General features: G+C 47.3%; 1 protein-coding gene and 1 non-coding gene across 4 annotated transcripts in view; both read right to left on the bottom strand.

Annotated features, from left to right (window-relative positions):
- Window positions 1–17,092, bottom strand: part of BEGAIN (brain enriched guanylate kinase associated) — a 356,417-nt gene that overhangs the window by 214,305 nt on the left and 125,020 nt on the right. The gene's annotated exons all lie outside the window — the stretch shown is intronic.
- TRNAP-AGG (transfer RNA proline (anticodon AGG)) lies at window positions 13,925–13,999 on the bottom strand. The gene has a single exon. It is a non-coding gene; the product is annotated as a tRNA-Pro (tRNA).

The following is a 17,092-nucleotide window of genomic DNA, read 5'->3' as shown; positions in this document are numbered from 1 at the left end:
TACTTCTTCACCCAAAGGGCGATTAACATATGGAATTGACTGCCACAGGAGGTGTTGGAGGCTACAAGCATAGCCAGCTTTAAGAGGGGATTGGATAAAAATATGGAGTAGAGGTCCATCAGTGGCTATTAGCCACAGTATATATATATGTGTGTGTGTGTATACTTATGTTTGTATGTATGTATGTATGTGTGTGTGTGTATATACACACACAAGCACATATATCGGTCACTGTGTGACACAGAGTGTTGGACTGGATGGGGCATTGGCCTGATCCAATATGGCTTCTCTTATGTTCTTATTAGGTCAGCCATAGCTCTTGCAGAGCTGTCCTTCAGAGGGCAGATTCTGTGAGAGTTCTCTCAGCCCACCCACCTCACAAGATGTCTGTGGTGGGGGGAGGAAGGGGATTGTGAGCCTCTGAGTGGAGGGCGGAATATAAATCCAATATCGTCTTCTTCTGATAGAGGATAGGGAAGAGAAAAGCCTCCCTTTCTCTCTCTTGCCTTCTTCAAGGCACCCACAGATACACAAGTAAACAGGTAAGCGAAGCTCTTCCTCAGCCAAGACTGCATTCTGAGCCAGAGAAGTTGTATCAAAGGAAGGGTGCCAGGTTTCAAAAGCAGGTACCTGCTACCTGCATGCCAATTTCTGCTGAATTCCTAACGGGGTGATTATAAGCTCTGATGAGATCCCTAATGCCCAGAGTCGCTTCTCATTTAATGCATAGCTAATCTGTGTTAAACGATCCTGAGGATGAATTCTTGCTGAAATACACGTGCCTGGCTGGAGGCATTCTTCCAGATTCCCTGCAACAAGCTGGTAGGAGACAGCTCAGATATTGATCATGGCCTGACTGATGGATCACAATCTATCTGCTGTTTCCAGTGACCTGGATGGAAGTGACGAAAAGACCTATCCAATGGCCAAAAGCTACAAGTCGCTGAATAGACGCGTCTGGGAGCAAAGCTGATCACTTGAAAGAAATTTCAAACTATGCAGTGAAATTTTGTTTAATGAAGGAGGAAGAGGGGTTTTTTTCCCTTTCAAAAGTAAAACATTTCTCAATAGCCATTAGCAGGGTAGAAGCCTGGTTTTTTACAAGACAGGTGTATTTCTAATATCTACATACTTGGCCAGTTATCATTTAGTGCTGTGGTGTTCAGCCTTTTCACAACCAGGCCTCACCACCAGTGTTGTGTGGATGCGACAGGATGTCATGGAGATGTAAGGTCATGTGACAGGAAGAAAGGGAGTCACTGTATCTATTATTGCTACTACTACTAACACCACCATGGGCATTTCTTATTCTGCTTTCCTTCCCAATGGGGACCTAAAGCAACTTACAAAAATATGAATAAACTTACTGCAGTTTAAATCAACAAACTACAACGGAAATATATAAAATAGCCCCCACCCAAAAAAAGGCAGAATAAATATCCTTGGCTAGATGGAGCTGGGATCCCCAAAAGTAGTCCATCAAAGCCCACAAGCTGAAAATGTGGTTGCCAGCTGCAAGTTGGGAAACACCTGGAGGTTTTGGGGGTGGAGTCTGGGGCTTGGGGAGGGGAGGGACTTCAGTGGAAAGAGTCCACCCAAAGTGGCCATTTTCTCCAGGTGAACTGATCTCTGCCACCTGGATGTGAGTGGTAAACTCAGGAGATCTCCAGCCACCACCTGGAGACTGGCAACCCTAGGCCGGCAAGCCAAATACTTAGAGCTCTTTTTTAAAAAAAAAAAAAACCCTTACGTCTCTGTACACATCTAGACTTTAGTACTTGAAGGAAAAAGGAAAAAATTCAGCCTAGATCTGAAATGGCTGGCAGACATCTTCCCACAATTCCATTTCACCAGTATCGAGGACACAGCCATGGGAAGCAGATCAAAAAAGCTGGGGACAGGAAACACAAGCCAAGGACCAGGAAGTATGATCCTAGTGAGGACCAGGCAAAGGAGCTCCACCACCACTGAATGATCTCAGCTCCTGCTCTTAATTAAAACCCATTCTTGTGAGTCCTCTCCTCTGCTGCCAACAGGTACAGCTCCCTGGCCTCCTCTGACAGCCCTTCAAATCCTTCAAGAGAGCAATCATGTGTCCCCCCCACCCTCAACTTCCTCTTCTCCAGGATGAACATCTCCATGTCCCTCAGCCTTTCCTCATAGGGCCTGGTCTCCAGGCCCCTGATCATCCCCATTAATCTCAGCACCCGTTCCATTCTGTCCACAACCTTTCTGAAGTGAGGCCTCCAGAACTGCACACAAGAAGATAAGAAGATATTGGATTTATATCCCGCACTGTACTCTGAATCTCAGAGCGGCTCACAATCTCCTTTATTTTCCTCCCCCACAACAGGTGGGTGGGGCTGAAAGAGCTCTTACAGCAGCTGCTCTTTCAAGGACAACTCCTACAAGAGCTATGGCTGACCCAGGGCCATTCTAGCAGCTGCAAGTGAGGTGAAGAATCAAACCCGGTTCTCCCAGATAAGAGTCTGCGCACTTAACCACTACACCAAACTGGGTCTCTTACAATACTCCAGCCTGACCAATGGAATTGGAATATGATTTGATTGCATTCTTTTTCACATAGAGTGCCCTAAGCATTAGACCCCCCCCCCCCATCAAATGAGAAGGCAGTCTGATAGTATTTGCCATTATTAGCCTGGACATTCCTAGACAGCGAAAGCAGAGGAAGTCCTCTGCGATGCTGGAGAAAGGCAATAGTTTATTAGGTCACACTGGCACAGCAGGTGGCTAAAAACACACCAAGCAATACATTGGCAGGTGCAGAAAGGGCTCCTACATTCGTAAAAGCAATATGGATCGTGTGGATATGAGTCGGTTTGTCAACAGGCTTTAAGCAAGAGGCTGGAAAAAGTACCCTGATCTGAAATTACAGAGACTGAATTCTTCTTTTATCTAGCACACATATCCTGCTCGCCTCCCAAAGAGCTCAGGACAGCACAACCCTTTTTAGCCAGTTTGGTGTAGTGGTTAAGTGTGCGGACTCTTATCTGGAGAACCCGGTTTGATTCCCACTCCTCCACTTACAGCTGCTGGGATAACCTTGGGTCAGCCACAGCTCTCACAGGAGTTGTCCTTGAAAGGGCAGCTGCTGCAAGAGCTCTCTCAGCTCTTCCTACCTCACAGAGTGACTGTTGTGTGTGTGTGTGTGGGGGGGGAAGGTAAAGGAGATTGTGACCACTCTGAGACTCTGATTCAGAACGAAGGGCGGGGGTATAAATCTGCGGTCTTCTTCTTCTTCTTCTTCCCCTCCCAACAGTCTTGCAAGTCAACCAAAAATATTAAACTGGAATGAAGAGAACATGTGAAGCTGCCATCTACTGAGTCCGACTCCCAGTCTATCACTGTCATTATTACCTGCTCTGACTGGCAGCAGCTCCACAGGCAGAGGTCTTTCACATCACTGACTATCTGGCCCTTTCACTGGAGTGGCTGGGCATCGAACCTGGGACCTTCTTGGTCTTCCACTGAGACACGGCCCCTCCTAGCAACCAGAATATACCAGGCTGCCACATAACTTCATCCCAAAAACACTCTCTTCAAGATACTTCCCCCCCCCCCCCACAAAAAAAATCCCATTCCATCCAGCTTTGTTTTTTTGAGCAGCACCAGGTAATTAAATTGCCGCTGGTTTTATTTATTAGAATGCCCCATCTGCCTTGGCTGGGAAAGCAAACTGTCAGGGCCTTTGAATTATCCATCCGCCGAGCTGCATTCTGTATCTGAAAATGGTGTATTATTGCAGATCCCAGCATTAAATATTTAGAGCTTCTGGAGTCTGCTGCACATTTTCCTAGGGCTGGAGCGAACAGGCGTGGCCAGTCCAGTGCTGGAAACGTTTTCACCCTGCTTGGGAATCCAGGGAAGCAACAGGAGGAAGATCACCTCGCAAGGAAAGCAGGAAGCCCCGCCCCCGCATTCAAGCACAATACCCACCTGATGCCAGGCTCATGCCAAACATGACTTGCAGCATTTCCAAAGTGCTCCCTTTAAAGAAACCTGATTTAATCCAGTTCAGCGGGGAAGCAGAGGAACAATGGCAGAGGCCACAGCCGTGTGGATATTCTACATGTTTGTGTGAGGAGTTAAGCTCCACCTTCAAAAAACGGTGCAGTATAGCAGTTAAGAGTGTCGGCCTAGTGGCCAAACTTGCTTAACATAAGAGTCACATAAGAATAAACATAAGATGCTTGAGAGCCACAAGACAAGGGAAGGAAGGAAGGAAGGAAGGAAGGAAGGAAGGAAGGAAGGAAGGAAGGAAGGAAGGAAGGAAGGAAGGAAGGAAGGAAGGAAGGAAGGAAGGAAGGAAGGAAGGAAGGGAGGGAGGGAGGGAGGGAGGGAGGGAGGGAGGGGTGGAAAGAGATAAACTTTAACCTTAAATGCCTTCTCCATGCTGCCAGCTGGCTTGGCTTGGAGAAGTGATTTCAAGAGAGAAATGCTTTCTTCAAGCTGGCTGATGGGGCAATGGGGCCTTCAACAGCCACATATTATGTGTAAAAGAGCCAGATATGGCTCCTGAGCCACAATTTGGCCACCCCTGGTCAAGTATTTGGGAGTTCAAATCCCTCTTGCAACATGGTAGCTTGCTGGGTGACCTTGTGCCAGTCATATTCTCCCAGCCTAACCTATGTCACAGGGTTACTGTGAAGAGAGTAGAACAACTTAAGCCAGAGAAAGACAGGGTACAAATGAATTAAATAATTAAAATTAAAAAGCCACAGGACAGCTTACTTGTGAGGACCAGTGTAGTGGTTAAGAATGATGCACTCTAAAATCTGGATAACTGAATTTGATTCCCCATTTCTCCTCCACTTGAAGCCAACTGGGTGACCTTGGGCCAGTCACAGTTCTCTCAGAACTCTCTCAGCCCCACCTACCTCACAGGGTTCCTGTTGAGGAGAGAGGAAGGGAAGGTGATTGTAAGTCACCTTGAGACCCCTTCGGGATGAGAAAAAGCAGGGTTCAAAACCTTTTTCTCCCTCTCCCTTTAGCTCTTTGAAGGGTTTTCTATTCTTTCCCTACCAAGCCATACTGTCGCGTTATAGCATGGCTTGGTAGGAAACTTGAGGGGAAAGGGTGGGGCTCCTGATGTAATCATAAGAAGAGCCCTGCTGGATCAGACCAATAGTCCATCTAGTCCAGCATCCTGTCTCCCACAGCAGCCAACCAGTTCTTCCAGAGGGCCAACAAACAGGGCATGGAGGTCGAGGCCTTTCCCTGATGTTGCCTCCTGACTCTGGGATTCAGAGAGGTTCACTGCCTCCAAATGTGGAGGTTCCACAGGAGGTAGTGGCAGTTACTGCCACAGGATGTGGTGGTGGCTACAAGCATAGACAGCTTCAGGAGGGGATTGGATAAGAATATGGAGCGGAGGTCCATCAGTGGCTATTAGCCACAGCTTATCGTCGAAACTCTGTCTGGGGCAAGTGATGCTCTGTATTCTTGGTGCTTGGGGGAGGGGGGCCACAGTGGGAGGGCTTCTAGTGTCCCGGCCCCACTGGTGGACCTCCTGATGGCACTTGGGGATTTTTGGCCACTGTGTGACTGGATGGGCCACTGGCCTGATCCAACATGGTTTCTCTTATGTTCTCATGTTCCCCTGAGTCACCATGGCTAGTAGCAGAGAAGCCCAAAACAGAGAAGCCCTTGCAAGTGCCTGCTCAGAACACGTGGTGTGATGGACTCCCCCGCCCCGCGATGAAGTCACGATTGACTTCTGGTGACATGCAGAAGTGGTTTGCCATTGCCTGCCTCTACATTGGCCCTTAGTTTCAGACTTACCCTCCATGAACCTATCTAGTCCCCTTTTAAAGCTGTTTATTCCTGAGGGCATCACTACATCCTTCAGCAGTGAATTCTACATTTTAATCACCCTCGTTCCTGCACAAAATTGGTTGGAGGAAGGAGCGGGGTATGGGGGTGGTAGGAGTGAGCAGCCAGGGAATGGGGCAGAGTGGTTGATGCCACTCCTGCCCGCTTCCCCTCCTGCCACGGGCAGAGCACAAGTTTGCACTCCTGTGCGGATGCAGCCCCGGAAGGGCAATCAGTTGTGAACGTCCACTGTTTTAAACACAGGCTTGGATCCAGCGACATGCGAGCGGGAAGCATAAATAGACTTAGCACAGTTCCAGCTGCAGAAGATTTTCTGCAACACCAAGTGTTTTTCTCCCCTACATATTACAGTGCCCAGAAACCGGCTGCAGAAATGCTTGCGCAAGCGGAAAAACACCAGTGGGGATACAACAGGTCTGACTCGGTGCCAGCCGCTGCCACGGTCTTGTATTTCCACTTGCACCAGAGCCCTAGTGCAAGCGGACTAAACATTAGAAAGAACTTCTTGCCGGTTTGAGCAGGTCCGCAGCGGAACCGGCTTCATCTGGAGGTGGCGGGCTCTCTTCCTTTGGAAGCTTTTAAGCAGAGGCTAGATGGCCATCTGACAGCAATGCTGATTCTGTGAACTCAGTAGGGTAATCCACAACAAGTACTATAATTCACAATGAAGGACGGTGGCTCAGTGGTAGAGCATCTGCTTGGGAAGCAGAAGGTCCTAGGTTCAATCCCCAGCATCTCCACTAAAAAAAGGGTCCAGGCAAATATGTGTGAAAAACCTCAGCTTGAGACCCTGGAGAGCCGCTGCCAGTCTGAGTAGACAATAATGACTTTGAGGGTCTGATTCAGTAGAAGGCAGCTTCATATGTTCATATGTTCAATATGGTAATTTGTAATCCAAAATATCAAAACTATTTTCTTATACATTATCAAGAATCACAACCACCATGAAATACATTCTGAAATACTTAATACATACAAAAAATGTATTTCACGGTGATTGTGATTCTCGATATTGAATAGTATTTGTGAATTAACTTGAGAAAGTACTTGTTGGGGGTTACCTTACTGTTTACCTCCGACTCCCCATGTGGTTTGCTTATTTGGATTCTGTGAATTTAGGCAGATCGTGAGAAGGAGAGCAGGAAGGGTTGTATCGGTGCTTAGTTCTCATGGCCCCTTCTCACACGCCCAGGGAAATGCTGATTGCCACTCTAAGGTCAGGGTGGAATTTTCCTCCAGGCCAGATTGGTCCAGCGATCCTGGAGGCGTTTTGCCTTCCTCTGGGCACAGAGCAGGGGGTCAATGGGGCTGTGGGGAGAGGTAGTTGTGAATTTCCTGCATTGTGCAGGGAGGACTGCCCTAGGTGACTCTGGAGATGCCTTCCAGCTCTATGTCTCTAAGTGTGGCACTGGATCCTGCCTGCGGCATTTAAGCGCATGGAGAGCTGAGGCCGATCAACATGAGCAAGTTCAATCTCACAAACAAAATTCATATGCAAGGTGCAGCATAAAAACCTGGCGTCCCCATCGCTCCAGCAGCAAGGAGCTCATTAGAATCGTATAATGAAACCCAACGTACGCTTTCAACCCTGAGCTTCCAGTTGCACTCAAAAAGGACCGGAATTTTCTACCCTGGCTTTCAGACACGGTTTGGGCTGCTCGCTTTCCATGCCAGCAATAATTAGCATTTTAAGGTCTCGGGAAAATATACACAGCCAACCTACATAAATGCAGATTGCCAAAAGGAAAAAAAAAAGAGGTTTGAGATTAGGAAGTTTAGTCTCACTTCCTGGCTCTGAGAACACACGGGCCTCATTCTCGTCAATGCAACTCTACAGCGCCGCACGCATCTTAAGAATTATTCACAGTGCAAAGAACGCGTGCCACCAGGTGTTCCAGCCGATTGAAATGTTTACAGCAAAATAGCACGCTTCCGCTTTGCAGGGAGTTCCCCTGCACTTGAAGCCAGATTCTGAAGGTTTCCCAGGCTCCATCCCGGATACCTTTTTTTGTCTGCCAAAGGAGCCTTTCGCCCAGAAGGACACGATGAAAACGCAGCAGGGCTGTGGTATTTCCTCCACAGACAAAGAGAATAAAAGTATAATCCTAAAGCCCATGGCAAGAGCGAGTGTGTGTATGTGTGTCCCTGGGTCTGCAGGCAGACAGTTCTGACGTCAGTTTTCTGAGGATCGCCCACACACTATTTGTCTCATTTCTTTTCGCCAACGCTTAGGGACGAAGCCTGTGCAAAGAAGATGCATCCCAATAGAGCCTGTGGCCAGTACTACTGTATTGCTGCCTATCACTGTGAGCATGTGATTTCTACATCACTTAATACGTTGTGTTCAAATGCTTACCCTTGGTTTGCAGGGCCGTCCCTAGACTGTCTGGCACCCAAGCAAGGCTAACTTCTAGTGCACCCCCTTCACTGATAATGTCACCAAGTCACATGGGGGGCACCCAATTTGGTGCCCCCAGAAGGCCGGTGCTCTAGGCGATTGCCTAGTTTGCCTAATGGCAGGGCCAACCCTGGTTTCAGGTTCTGTTTTAGCTCTGGTTTTTGTTTTCAGAATTCTGTAGCCCTAACCCTATTGCACTGTTCACTGGATGCCTCATCCCTGTTGGTTATATTTGACTTACATAATGTAATCCACCTTGAGTTTCAGCGAGAAAGGTGGGCTATAAAAAAACATGAATGAATAATATTGTTAAAAGGGAGCCTAGCTATGCATCCATGGCAGGGATACCAGCCTCCAGGTGGGTCCTGGGGATCCCCCGGAATTACAGCTCATCTCCAAACTATAGAGATTGGTTTTCCTGGAGAAAATGGATGCTTCAGAGGGTGGACTCAGTGGCATTGTACCCAAGTGAGAGGGCAGAGAATGATGCAAGCTGCTTTGGTCCCCACCCCTCGTGGAAAAAGACAGCCTATGTAGAGGATGAAGGGAGGGGGGAGGCAATGGAAAGCTGAAGTCAGAGGGGCAAAGATGCTCCAGGCCCCTCATAATTTCACTTGCTCCTTTCTGTATCTGTCCTATCTTAGGGATACTGCCCATGATTACAAAAAAAATCTTGAATTGAAATGGGCTGGCAGTGTCTTCCCAACAGCTATTTTGGAACAAAAATGAGGTTTATGGGAGAGTGTTAAGAGTCTGAACTGGATCCAAGCACAGTCTTTACATGAGAGTTTCCAAGTAAAAGAGTGTCATAAGTCTAGTGGGATATGAGGCTGGACTTGAAAGATCTCCTGATAGAGCCAGTTTGGTGACGTGGCTAAGTGTGTGGACTCTTATCTGGGAGAACCAAGCTTGTCTCCCCACTTCTTTACATGCATCTGCTGGTGTGACCTTGAGTCAGTCACAAGTTCCTTCAGAGCTGTTCACTCAAGAACAGTTCTCAAAAGAACTTTCTCAGTCTCACCTACCTCACAGGCAATGTTCCCTCTAAGCTATGAAGTCTTGTGAGGAAAAATTCTATTTTGTGAACTACTGGCATTAAAGTTGTGAGCTACTGCATAAATTAGATTGCTCCATGGCCATTTTTCCTGAGCTAAGACCAAAATGTGTAAGCCAGAGGCTAAAAAACTGTGAGCTAGCTCACACTAACTCAGCTTAGAGGGAACACTGCTCACAGGGTGTCTGTTGTGGGGAGGAGAAGGGGAAGAGATTGTAAGCCACTCTGAGACTCCGAACAAAGGGTGGGGTGTAAATCCAAGCTCTTCTTCTTCAACCTATCAGTTCTGTTCTGGAGGTCAAAATGTCTGGTCCCTGGGAAGAACGCAATGCTTGTTAGTAGGTTCACAATCTAATCTGTGAGGAAGTTAATGGGGCGACCTTACAGTTGTCATTATGCTGTGAGGATGAAGTTGAAGGAGGGCAAGTCATTTGTGCCACCCCAGGCTCCTTAGAGCAGAGGTGTTGAACTCATTTGTTATTAGGGCTGGATCTGACATAAATGACACCTTGTTGGGCCAGGCCATGTGAGGTTGGGCTGAGCCATGGCAAGTCAGCCCATGCGTGTACCTATTTAAGATTAGGTAGCAGAGATATAAATTTCATATAGAATACAAACACAAATATATATTCTTAAAAACTTAAAACATGCTTAAAACATTAGCATTCATTGGTTTTAAAGATTTCTCCCATATGATCCTGGGAACTGGGCAAAGGAAGTCCTGGTTCTTTCCTTCCTTCCCCAGGGGACTGGGGGAAGGAGCCTCAGTCAACAGAAGGAAGAAAGGCTTGGATCAGTAACTCTGCTGTATAATTGAGAGAGCTTGACAAAGCAACCTATTCCTCTCCCCTTCCTCCCCAAGGGAGGAGCCTCAGCCAATGGAGAAAATAGAGGTTTTGCTCTGTAGCTCCTGTGCGATTGAGCAAGCCTGGCAAAGCAATCTGTGATGCAGAAGGAAGCAAGAGAGAGGGAGAAGGATGCAGATTGCAGCCAGTTTCTCAGGGGCCTGATAGGAGCCCTCCGGGAGCCTGATTCAGCCCCCAAACTGCGTGTTTAACAGCCTGCCTTAGAGGAATGGATGGATGGATGTCTGTGTTACCTTGTTTCTGAACATAAAAGCCCCCCAAAATGCTTTTACATTTCTCATGGCAAAGATGCTCCAGGCCCCTCATAATTTCACTTGCTCCTTTCTGTATCTGTCCTAGCTTGAAGATGTCTTTTTTGTTGGGATGACCACAACTGTGCCCAGCCCTTGTGCATGTCAAGAGACAACAAGAAGTGACACTCAAATATTCTGGCGTCAAGCCGACCAGTGGGCATCATCCACCGTATCACCTCACAACATTTTGCAGTTGCATCACCTGATGCAGTCAAACCTCCCAGGTACGAGTAGGGGTGGAATTCCTTTGAAGGAGCTCCTTTGCATATTAGGCCACACCCCCTTGAAGTAGCCAATCCTCCAAGAGCTCACAGGGCTCTTATTCCAGGGTCTACTCTTGGAGGATTGGCTATATCAGGGGGATGCAGCCTAATATGCAAAGGAGTTCCTGCTAGAATTCCACCCCTGGGTACGAGCAACCGTGGCTTTTGTCTCATTTGGGTGGTCATAAATGAAGCTGCCTTATACTGAATCAGACCATCAGTCCATCGAGGTCAGTATTGTCTACTCAGATTGGCAACAGCTCTCCAGGGTCTCAGACAGAGGTCTTTCACATCCAGGCCTGGTGTGTCCATAAGGCAGCAGTAGGCGGCTGCCTAGGGGTGAGGGTCTTGGGAAAGGTGCCGATTTGGGCCCTCCCACCCTTGCCTCCAAGCTGAAGGAAATACAGTGGCACAAAGGCACAGTCCACACCTGAATGCTGACCTGCCACTGTGGCTCCGTCTCCCATCTGTGCTTCCAGCACAGACATGGGAGGCGGAGCCATGGTGGCCAGCCGGAGCGCATACTCTGAGGTGTGGGCACTGGTCCATTGCGGTTGTGGCCATGCTTGCACTCATGGGGAGGGGGAGAAATGGGGGCAGGGGCAGAGCCTTGCCCGGGGCGCCGGCCTTGTGCTAGCACCCTAGCACCTTCGCTGTTCACATTACCTACAGCCTGATCCCTTTTATTTATTTATTTGTTGGACTTTTATCCCACCCTTCCCTGCATTGCAGGGCTCAGGGCGGGTTACAACAAACAGTAAAACAATCAATTCCAACATTAAAACTGTAGCAACTATTATAAGACACCAGATGGCAATCCGGCAGTTGTGGAGCTCTCCCAGAACTTTCTGCATGTAGATATGCTCATGATGGACTAATTTCTGAACAGTGGGCAAAGGCTGCTGATGCACCAGGTGAAAGTGTGGATAACAGCAGATAAGCAGGGTAGACCAGAGGAGGCAGTTATGCCAGGGACTGAACCTGGGACTACTGAGCCACAGCCCTTTCCTAAATGAGCTCAGTGGAAGTCCCTTTCCTGTTCTCCAAAGCACAGACATCTCCCAGTCCTACTACTGGCAATCTTGGGGAGTCACCCCGAGACCTTCTGCAAGCAAAGCCAGTGATCTCCTATTACGGCCCTGCTCCACATGCATGCCCATTCCTCCCAAGGTCAGGGCTTGGTGCCCATGGTGGTCATTGCAAGCAATGACCCCCCCACACACCAAAAAAAAACCCAGTTCTGATCAAAGTTTGCTACAATTAAGATTAAGGTATTTTGACCAGGGGTGGCCAAACTTGCTTAACATAAGAGCCACACAGAATAAACATCAGATGTTTGAGAGCCACTAGATTCAAACGTCAGACGTTGGAGAGCCACAAGACAGGGAGAGAGGAAGGCAGGCAAGCAGGGGAGGGAGAGGTAGGCAGAAAGCAACTTTAACTTTAAATGCATTCTCCAAGCTGCTGGCTGACTTGGCTTAGAGAAGTGATTTAAAGAGAGAAATGTCTTCTCCAAGATAGCCAACGGGGCAGTGGGAACTTCTAGAGCCATAGCATGTGTGTGAAAATGCCACATGTGACTCCTGAGCCACAGTTTGGCCACCAAGATCTTGTAGAATCTGAGCATATAATGTAGGTAATGCTCTGGTTTTCTATGATGAGGTTAGCGCTCACATGAAATTGCTTTTATGAAGTCAGATCATCAGTGTATCAAGGTCAGCACTGTAAACTCTCACTGGGCTCTCTGGGGTTTCAGGTCTTTCATATACTCTCTGATTCTTTCAATTGGAAATGCCTGGGGTTGAACCTGGGACCTTCTGCGTGCAAAGCAGGTGCTTTGTCACTGAGCCACAGCCCCTGGTCTAATGAACTGGCAGATGTAGCTCTTTTGTTTTAAAAAAAGGAAGGTTCTAAAAATGCATAGTGGTGCATTCTAGGGAAACATTCTCTGTCAGTTGGAAAGCTTGCAAGAGTTAAACCAAACTCTCAATTTGCAAATGTCTGCATGCAGGGGTTTTTTTGGTTGTTGTTGTTCAGTTGCACAGTCAGTCCAACTCTTTTCGAACCCATGGACAAAGTCATGCCAGGCCCTCCTGTCTTCCACCATCCTCCGAAGTCTGCTCAAATTTGTATTAGTTACATCAGTAACGTTGTCCAGCCCACACACAAAAATGGGGAGAGAGGCCCGGTGAAATAAGCCCTGATTTGGATGGCCCAGGCTAGCCCGATCTTGTCAGATCTCGGAAGCTAAGCAGGCTCAGCCATGGCCAGTATTTGGATGGGAAGACCACCGAGGAAGTCCATCATTGCTACTTAGAGGCAAGCAGTAGCAAAGGCTTCTGAACCCTTTTTGCCTTGAAAACCCTACAGAGTTGCCATAAGCCAGCTATGAGTTGACAGCACTTTCTACCACCACTAATAAAATGTGTCACTAAACACATTTTGTTATTTGTAGAGTTTAGTGAATTTATGCTCCTTCTGTATATTGTATAGGGTCGGGGTTTTTTTTGTTATTGCTGTCAAGTCGCAGCTGACATATGGTGACCTCTGGCGGGGTTTTCAAGGCCAGAGATGTTCCGAGGTGGTTTGCCATTGCCTGCCTCTGCATCACAACTCTGGATTTCCTTGGTGGCTGCCCATCTAAATATTTGCCAGGGTTGAGATTAGGTGAACCTGGGATATCCAGGTCAGGTATAGCCTAAGGAAAACCCCTCTTGCCCTGTGATGCCACCTACAGCCAGGTTAACTTTTTAAGGTTAATGTGCAGAACTCTGTCCCCCCCCCCCCCCCCAAAAAAAAAGAAGCTGAATTGGACAATTTTCCAATGCACCAAATACAGCATGATTTAGCATTACATACTTTTACAAAGCAAAACGTTAAACGGCATCCCATGTAAACTTTATGCCCCCAATAGCAAAAGACACTTGAATTTAGATATACTGATTATGAGCATGGTTAGAATTCTATACTCAAGCAAGTATGGTTAGAATTCTATACTCAAACAGGAAGTTTTATGTGAAAATCATTATTAATCATTACAATTTAAAGATATTATGACATGAAGATATGAAGCTGCCTTATACTGAATCAGACCTTTGGTCCATCAAAGTCAGTATTATCTTCTCAGATTGGCAGCGGCTCTTTCTCCAGGGTCTTAAGCTGAGGTTTTTCACACCTATTTGCCTGGACCCTTTTTTTGGAGATGCCAGGGATTGAACCTGGGACCTTCTGCTTCCTAAGCAGATGCTCTACCACTGAGCCACCATCCTTCCCATGCACACTGTTTAATTATAAAAAGGAGGAACAAAGTTCATGACAACTTTTGGCACAGAGTGTAGGGTTGCCAGGCCCTGGCTGGGAAATTCCTGGAGGTTGGGGCAGCCATTTTCTTCAGGGGAACTTCTCTGCTGCCTTGGAAACAGCTATGATCCCAGGAGATCCCCAGCCACCATGTGGAGATTGGCAATTCAACAAAATGCCACTCTAAGAACTAACTTCAGTGGACTCTGAAGGACTGAACTCAGTTTAGGATTGGCTGGAATTTCCAGTATACCCAGGGCTGGCCCTAGACTGTCTGGCACCCTAGGCAAGGATAACTTCTGGCGCACCCCTCCCACTGATAACATCTCCAAGTCACATGGTGGTGCCCAATTCAGCACCCCCAGAAGGCCAGTGCCCTAGGCAATCACCTAGTTTGCCTAGTGGCAGGGCCGGTCCTGAGTATACCCAAAGATCATTACATGAGGTGCCTTGGATGCAGTCATCCGCTCAGTCTCTTTCAACTGAAGTCAGCTCTGTTCCAAAGAGGTCGCCAGGGGGCCGCCTTTTGCATCTCACCCCTCCAAGGTATCACTTCCTGTATTGTGCAGGGGTTTGGACTAGATGACCCTGGAAGTCCCTTCCATCTCTATAATTACATGATTCTATTACGTGTTGGCTATAGATCAGATTGCTGATTATGCTATCCCTTCCACTATTTACAGGGAGACAAAAACAGCCAGTCTGGTGAATCATACATATTACAATCCATTTTTTTAAAAAAAATCAAACTATTTGTAGATTTTCTCCTTCCCTGTCCCCTTTTATCAATCGATAAAGCATATGTGTACGTCCCTACGCAATTTCTAGAATTAATCTAAAATCATTCATTACAAATTGGAAACTGGCAAGTTTTGCCTTTTATCACATCAGTCACAGCTACCCATTCCTTACAGTTAGCTTTATGAAATGATGAAACCTTGAGAAATGGAAATTTTTCTGCAGGGAAATAAAGCACTAGCAAACTTTCCCAGCCCACACAGCTGCCGTTTACATACAAACTGTACAGACTCGGCGTCTACTCAGGTAGGTCTATTTCTAATCTGTACTACTCAACCTCTGCTGAGAAAGTATTCTTCACACAACATTTCATCTCTGCAGCCAGTTTGGTGTAGTGGTTAAGTGTGCGGACTCTTATCTGGGAGAACCAGGTTTGATTCCCTACTCCTTCACTTGCAGCTGCTGGAATGGCTTTGGGTTAGCCATAGCTCTTGTAGGAGTTGTCCTTGAAAGGGCAGCTGCTGGGAGAGCCCTCTCAGCCCCACTCACCTCACAGGGCATCTGTTGTGGGGGGAGAAGATATAGGCGATTGTAAGCCGCTCTGAGTCTCTGGGTGTTTTCGCACTCACGTTTTACTGGCGCCACAACCCTCCTGACGCCGGCGAATCTGCATGGATTTCCCACCAGAAGCGCCGGCGCACCCAGAAGCGCCGGCTACTTCCGTCGCTAAGCCAGCGCAAACGTTTTCCTGCATCTTTGCGATTTGCGTTTGCGCTGGCTTAGCGACGGAAGTAGCCGGCGCTTCTGGGTGCGCCGGCGCTTCTGGTGGGAAATCCATGCAGATTCGCCGGCGTCAGGAGGGTCGTGGCGCCAGTAAAACGTGAGTGCGAAAACGGCCTCTGATTCAGAGAGAAGGGCGGGTTATAAATCTGCAGTCTTCTTCAGAATCAGCTTTTGACTGACTCGATAGCATCAGAGTCTCAGTTTCAAACAACCATTTCCCATTTTTAAAAACCATCCACTAATAACTACCAATCTGACTTCAATCTGGCATACCTGAGCGACTGTTTCTATGGACACAAGCCATGTGGCATTGCATCTGAGAAGAGCTCTCTTTTCCCCATCTCTGGAGAAAAGACCTTTGATTCAAACGTGCATTGTGATATTCTAACATCTTGTAACTTCAAGCATCTCTCCATATCTTTTACTCTCCAAAGATAAATTACTGCACAGGGAAACCAGAAAGCATTTTTATTTTCCTATGTGATTGAGGGGGGGGGGGGGTTGCAATGATTTGTTCCGATCTTTTCTCTGCTGATCAGCATTTCAGTTTTGCCTTGAGAATTCTGAAGCTTTGGTCTAAGCTAACATGAAAACATAACCCCTACAATGTTCCCTCTAAGCTGTGGAGTCTTGTGAGCAAAAATTCTACTTTGTTAGCTACTGGCATTAAAGTTGGGAGCTACTGCATAAATTAGTTTGCTCTGGGGCCATCCTTCCTGAGCAAAGACAAAAATGTGTGAGCTGGAGGCTAAAAATCTGTGAGCTATCTCACGGTAACTCAGCTTAGAGGGACCCCCTATACTGTGTCAGACCTCTGGTCTATCATGGTCAGTATTGCCTGCTCTGACTGGCAGCAGCTCTTCCAGGTCTCCAGCTGAGGTCTTTCACATCATCAGCTACCTGATCCTTTTAACTGGAGATACCAGGGATTGAACCTCAAACCTTCTGCATGCAAAGCAGATATTCTAGACAGGGGTGGACAAACTTGCTTAATGTAAGAACTACATAGAATAAACATCAGATGTTTAAAAGCTGCAAGACATGAACATCGGATGTTTGAGAGCTGCAAGAAAGGAAGGCAGGCAATAGCTGGGGGGAGAAGTAGAAAGAAAGCAACTTTAACTTTGAATGCATTCACCAAGCCACCATTTGGCTTGGCTCGGAGAAGTGATTTAAAGAGAGAAATGCCTTTTCCAAGCCAACCTATGGGGTATTGGGGGCTTGGAGAGTCACAGAATGTGTGTGAAAGAGCCACATGTGGCTCCAGAGCCACAGTATGGCCACCCCTATTCTAACATTAAGCAACAGTCCACTCAACCTACTTGGTTCCCCCCACCCCCAGTTAAGACAATATACTTGAGGGGGCTTGGTAGTGAAGTTTGGGTGGTGAGGGCTTCTTTCCTGGAAAAAGAGGTGCCAGAATTCTCAAGCAGGAAATGAAGGAGAAACACACGGGTGTTCCTCATTTTAAACATTTCTTGAGAATTTTGTTTCCACAAAGAGATTCTAGAACTCCATTGCATCACATTCCCCCAGGGAAAAAG

This window comes from Heteronotia binoei, chromosome 21 (genome assembly GCF_032191835.1).
Source record: "Heteronotia binoei isolate CCM8104 ecotype False Entrance Well chromosome 21, APGP_CSIRO_Hbin_v1, whole genome shotgun sequence".
NCBI classification, from domain to species: domain Eukaryota; kingdom Metazoa; phylum Chordata; class Lepidosauria; order Squamata; family Gekkonidae; genus Heteronotia; species Heteronotia binoei.
Note: the sequence above shows the minus strand (reverse complement) of the source record. Positions and strands in the feature narration are given on the sequence as shown.